Below are 6,744 nucleotides of genomic sequence, written 5' to 3'. Positions count from 1 at the left end.
GTGTATGACAGTCTTTAAGACTCGATGATACCCATTTTCTTGTCTCAGAGCAGTAGGAGCAGCTGTAAACTAAACAAAACATGGGCCTTTTTTTCAGACGACTTCACTTCCTGCCCTCCTTTTTGCGTGTCTTTCTCTCACTGTACTGCAATGTGATGTCATGTGAAAGCAACCAATCGGATTGACCAGTTATAATTGTATATAGGATTTCTAATAAATTCGTTAAAATCTGTCAACTGGTTCATAAAGGAATTTGCTAAAAGACAAAACACACAGACGCTGTCTGACACACAGGCCCAGGCAGTTCTGTGATTGTCTGCATTTCTTTACGGTGGGCAATAAATATGTGGTCTTACAAGTGCAATAAAATAACTTCATCTTGGAAGAAAAAGCATTAAAATGTTATTTGAATAATATTTTTTCAAAAGTACTAGCATTCCTGGCTTTTGTACAAATATTTAGAATTAAATAGGAATTTATTGAACTGAACTGATTGTGTCCTTCAGTCCAGCCTTCTCCAGCCAGTTGGATTTGATAAGTGGAGACAGAAAGTACCATGCAGGAGAAACAAGAAGAACCACCATGGGAAAAAAATAGGCACTTGAACAACATTCAATTTGATTCAGTTCATTTCAAAAATACTTTATTAATACCAAAGGGAAATTAAATAATTGTACATAAACATTGCACCAGCAGCAGATTGAGGAAGCATTTGATACACAAATTCTACTGGTCTTTATTTTTTTATTTTTTTTATTTTCATTTGCATAGCTAAATGTGCCCATTGTTTAATTCATAAATCATTTGCTTTGGAATCTCACTTACTTTAAGTTTTTTGTTTTTATTTTTTTATAGTCTGCCACCTAAAAGAGATGCAGAAAAAGCAGATAAAGAAGAAGGAGAGGAAAAAAACAGACTGGTAACTCAGCTGGTAACAGTGTTTTAGTTAAAGTGTAAGGCAAGTGCAACACAAACTACACAGCTGTGCTGCTGCTGTTTCTGCATCATAAAAAAGATTTTTGATTTGGCACATTCTCATAAATTATTCAGCAACATGAAAAAAAAAAGTCACAGTGGCACCACAGGTTTCTCCTTTACATGGAAAATAAAGAAAATACTGAATATGACTGAAATATCTGAATAAAATTTGCACTTTCTAGTAATAAAATTGTTTGCATTGTCACCCCCCGCCATGCACATACACAATAAAAAATAGGCAGTTGTTGAATATTGTGAATAAATGAATATAATTACCTTATGAATAAATAAATCAGATAAATGATTAATTATTCCTAACCACAAGTTTGTCTCACTAACATTAAACACCAAGCCAGAGTTTTAAACTGAGATCATCTGGTAATGATGTATGATGAAGATGTAACTGTTTTGGTAAAAACTCAAAAAAATGCACAGTCTAGCATTATGCAAAATCATGTGCAGTAGTAAATGTAAGTGATAATCAGTAAGTTTTGCTTTAAATATTGTCTCAATATCTGTAATATTTCCAGAGTCATGGCATTTTTTTTGCATATTTTTTAATGTACATTATTCATAGACACCATTTTGATTTGGGTTAAGCCTTAAAGTTTATTAGCTTTATATGTGCATTTAAGGATTACTTCATAAAAAATGTATTTGTGCATAGCGGTACAAGTAAATCTTTGAAAAAGAGAAATGCACACACAGACACACAAATCCATATTGAGGCAAAAACATAATTCACCTGCATTTTGTCTGTTGGCAATTAACTCTAATTAGGCAGTTTAAAATGTTCATTTTTGGATTGCATGCACCTGGCGTATGATTTATAAATTGAAAAACTGTATGTAATTTCTAAAGTAAACCATTTTTTAGCATAATTTCTGTACCATTGATGGGATGTTTGTTAACAGCCCTCTAAGAAACTTAAAGCAACAGTCTTGATCTTATAAAATAGGGTTTTCCATAAAGGTTATAAACAGTCAAAACCTCAGCTGCTGTAGATAGCTCTTTGAATAGCCTCAGTTTTGAGAAAGAGATCATCTGACTTGATTGATGAGCTAAAAGCCTGGAGTAGGGCCACGACCGACAGTAAGTAAAAAAAACAAAAAACAAAAAAACCTGTCAGATTCAATCTTAAGGTTTCATGGTGATTCATGCAAACATTAAAAAAGTTGTGTACAACACAGTTTCATAATATAGAGCAGAATGTATTTATTTATTTTTATTTATGGTGGGAGTGCCCCAGGCTGGTAATTGCTGTTAATTTTATGGGCTACTGGAACCTGATCAGTAGTGAAAATAAAATACTGTTGAAATACAATCAAGTCCAATAAAAAGTGCTTTATGGAATATGTGCATGTTTTTATTTTAACTATGGTTCTGGCTAATCGTTTTTTTGTTTGTTTTGTCTTAGAAGAAATAAAATTTGGATATAAGAATATTTCCCATTTAAAAGCCGCTCCTGTTATCCAGCACAAAACAATACAACACTGAAATCCCATTGAATAGAGTCGCAGTCCATTCATCCTCATGTTGTAGCACACTGTCAGCCACTCAAGCATGAAGGTGGTTAACACCAATAATGTGCCTTTGTGTGTCGACAATCGGCATGCTGCTCCACCTCAGGAGCTGAAAAGGCTGACTGATCTGAAGTAATAACTAACCTTCTGTAGGAACGCTGCAGATTGATGGTGCTGATATCACAGTGTCATGGAGTGGAAAGATAAATTATCACCCTCAGCATATTGGAGGGGGGAAATCTGTGATTCTGTTTTTGGGTGGGAGTGCAAGTATGATAATGTAAACCCCCTGGCATCTGATATGAAATGGACCTGTTTGCATTTCTGTTTACAATGCCCACTTCCTGCATAAACAGCCTCACTGTCATGCTTATGAAACAGCACTGAACACAACAGAGGGGATGTTCTGTGATCCGCAGTATGCATATTACTGAATGCTACAAAATGTTCCATTGCCTGTGGATGTTTCAACTCACACTGTAAATATGACATTTAGATGAACTTAACGCAGACATAGATGTGTTTTTCTCTGTAAAAGAACACACTTTGATTTTTTTTCTTTTTGACAAGCCACTAAACAGGATTGTGTCTTTGAAAAATATTCTTAAACACTATTTATATTATTTATTTTTTTATGACAGCGCTTTGGTATTGTGACTATTTATTTATTTATTTATTTATTTATTTATTTATTTATTTATTTATTTATTTATTTATTTTCCATTTGCTCATTCATTGAATCTTACTGAAAAACAGTTAATGTTTGTTCAGGACACTAAAAGGCTTGCTGCTCCTTTATACAGACACTGACCAATGGCTGCAGCTCTTCTTTTTTAAGCTCTTGATCAAATTAATACCTGGACTAGAAGTGCACATTCTTTGTGATTGAATTGTTGGAGCCATAGCCATGGCTACACTGCTTATTCTTCCTGTGAAACACACACACACACACACACACACACACACACACACACGCATATCAATGTCAGCTCATTACACACAACAGGGTGTGTTCTTCACAGTTTACATGCAGTTAGATGGTGACTAAACAAGCAGTCACAGCAACGTTTGATGGAAAAATCATACTTTTATTGCTACTGTTTAATCGAGTGTGTACAATCACCAAATATTTTCTTTCCTTCATTTAATTATTTGATTTTATCTGTGGGATGGAGGGACWGTTTTTGTTCAGGAGTTGCTACTTAAATCTGCCTGAAGAGTGAYAACCTGTGTTCAAAATATTCTACCTAAAGTTTGGGTTTATCTAGTTTTGAACAATTAAAATACCAAATATGATTTGTCGTACAAAAATTTTTGGTCTGATTTAGGAACACAGACTTTTCTCAAAGGAGGTCATCATGGGCTTAATAAAAAAAATTGTGACTATTCTGTAGAAATAATAGCAAAATAAACCATGTTTTTATTTAATAAAATGGTTTAGAGGCCTCCTTACAGACAGTTAAATTCAATTTATTTTTATAGCGCCAAGTCACAACTAATATCGTCTCAGGGCACTGTACACACACACACACACACACACACGCACGCACGCACGCACGCACGCACGCACGCACACACACACACACACAATCTTAAAAAAATGCCAGCAGATTGCAATGAATCTTCACTTCTTCACAGTCTCCAATCCTGAGCAGCACATTGGTGACAGTGGAGAGAAAAAAAATCCCCTTTAACAGGAAGAAACCTCCKYCAGAACCAAGCTCAGGACAGGTGACCTTCTGCCTCAACAAAACTGTGTTTGATGGAAAAAAAAAGTTTGCCTTTACATCCAAAGGTTGACATTTGTATCATCCACATCTGGATGCATGCTTCTGTTTTTACTCCTATTCTATATAATACAGAGGTCCCACTTCATTAACATGCTCCTGTTCACAAAATGACACTGTAAAAAATGTTTTAATTAATTAATTAATTACAATTAAAAAAACACACATGACCTGCAAACTTGATTAAATTAGTAAAGTTTTGCCACAAATCATCTTAGCAGCTGCGGAAATGTAACCAACAAATCGACAGGGTTTTTTTTTTGTTTGTTTTTGCTTTTGATCAGACGTTATTGCAGTTTTAAAAAAGTTATTTGTTAGAAAATTGTTTGTTTTCACAGGAGTCAGGTTGAGTTTAATTTTTATTTTTAATCTACAAAATAATCTAAGKAGCGTGACCTAATTAAAGATTTTAATAGTGCTGCTCTTGTTCAGAAGGTTCATGCACACAAATAACAGCGGTGCACGACATGTTCACTTGTGTAATATCTACTCTCAGTTTATCGGCTGATAAATTAAACTTGGCATGAACCAAATAATGCTTTTTTTTTTTCAACCTGTAATTTTGACGTTTTTAATAATTTGCAAAAAATAAKAATAAATAAATGCCATGGAACCAATTTTTGTTGATCTTTTTTTTAAGTCTACACCATTATCTTTAGAGCAGACAGATTGGAGAAGCTGTGACTAGAATATTATTTGAAAATTCAAATGTTGCCGAGCAGCCTGGAGTATGTTTGAGAGGACTGAATTATTCAAAAACACTGTTGCTGTAAATAAACTTTTGGTATTTTTTATTTGTTTCAAAGTTGAAAAAAAGAATACTGAACAAAACAAAAAGGAATTTCCAAAGCAAATTATAATGGACTCAAATGTTAGCAAAAAAAAAAAAAAAAAAGGGGCGGCACACAACTTACCATTCTGACCAGTTAGCTCAATCGTAGTCTGGTCTGAACATAAAACTTTTTTTTGTCAGAAGGCATTCGGTTCATCCATGTGGGTGGCTGCATGTTTCACTCAAGCGTCACTGTGTCACTTTTGGAGCAGGACATTATGTAAGCCATGGTGATGTGAAGTGGTTTCACTGCGGACAGTGATGGTTTTCCAGTAACTTCCAGTTCATGACAGACTTGAGCCTTTGCTGTATCTGAGTTATTCCTCAACATCTGAAGTAATTTTCTTTCATCTGATGGTGACAGATAACTGGTCAGTCTAATGAGAGCTGTCAAAGAAATCCTTTTTTATGCTGGCAAAGAACAAACTATCAGCCTCTGTCAATCAAGATCAAATCAACTTTCTGTTTATATTTAGGAAATGTTTTATTCCAAAAAATGCTTTGCACTTTTAATGAATGTGTCAATCTAGTATGGATTTAAAAAATAATGAATAGTCAAAAGTGGTTGTCAGGTTGAGTGTATGGAATAAATAACCAACAAAACAAACACAAAATATATATATAAAAAGTTCTGTAATCAGATTAGTACCTAAACAGTCTGTTACACTGATTARGCTTTGATTCACATAAGTCCTTATGCTTCTTGCAGAAGCGTTTATAAAACTGTTCTTTTCATAAACTTTGCAGAACAGGAAAATATATCTTCAATAAAATTAGGTTGCTTTCAGAAAAAAAGGGAAAATGTGCAGACTCCGAAATCTGATTATCCAAGCAAACATTATTATGTAGAAGTCCATTACTTGGTTACCGCAACACAAAGAGCACTGAATATAAATATGCACAATATAGTACAGCTGGGGTTGAGAGATAATACATAAATCTCTGAAGACCTGCATACCAATAGGTTATTAAATCAAGTTCATTTCTGACGCGCTGATAGATGAAGAAGAAAACTGGGATCTCTTTATGAAAGCCTCTTTCATCAAAGGTGGACAGAAATTTTAACCTTGAAAGCATTTTAATCAGTTTGTGTTACAGTTCAAGCATTCTTTTTTTTRCTTTTGTTCTGTTCGCCTGAGAAAAATAGTTGGTTTATATATTTTTGTACATTTTGGAATTCCTGTAATGAAAAAAAACAAACAAACAAAAAAAAAAAACACAGAGCAACAGATGTGTGTCAATAAAATCCAACCTCAACCCTGAGGATATCGGTTGGGATATCCCATGGCTCATTGATGAACTGAAGTTTTGCATTAGTTTCTTGCAAATCAGTACTCTTTTTTTTTCTTTTGTTCTGTTCGCCTGAGAAAAATAGTTGGTTTATATATTTTTGTACATTTTGGAATTCCTGTAATGAAAACAAACAAACAAAAAAAAAAAAAAAACACCGAGCAACAGATGTGTGTCAATAAAATCCAACCTCAACCCTGAGGATATCGGTTGGGATATCCCATGGCTCATTGATGAACTGAAGTTTTGCATTAGTTTCTTGCAAATCAGTACTCTTTTTTTTTCTTTATTGGGTCTCGGAGACAGAACAGCTTTTTGTAATACACTGTATGCT

The sequence above is a fragment of the Austrofundulus limnaeus genome, unplaced genomic scaffold (genome assembly GCF_001266775.1).
Source record: "Austrofundulus limnaeus strain Quisiro unplaced genomic scaffold, Austrofundulus_limnaeus-1.0 Scaffold30, whole genome shotgun sequence".
NCBI classification, from domain to species: Eukaryota; Metazoa; Chordata; class Actinopteri; order Cyprinodontiformes; family Rivulidae; genus Austrofundulus; species Austrofundulus limnaeus.
Note: the sequence above shows the minus strand (reverse complement) of the source record.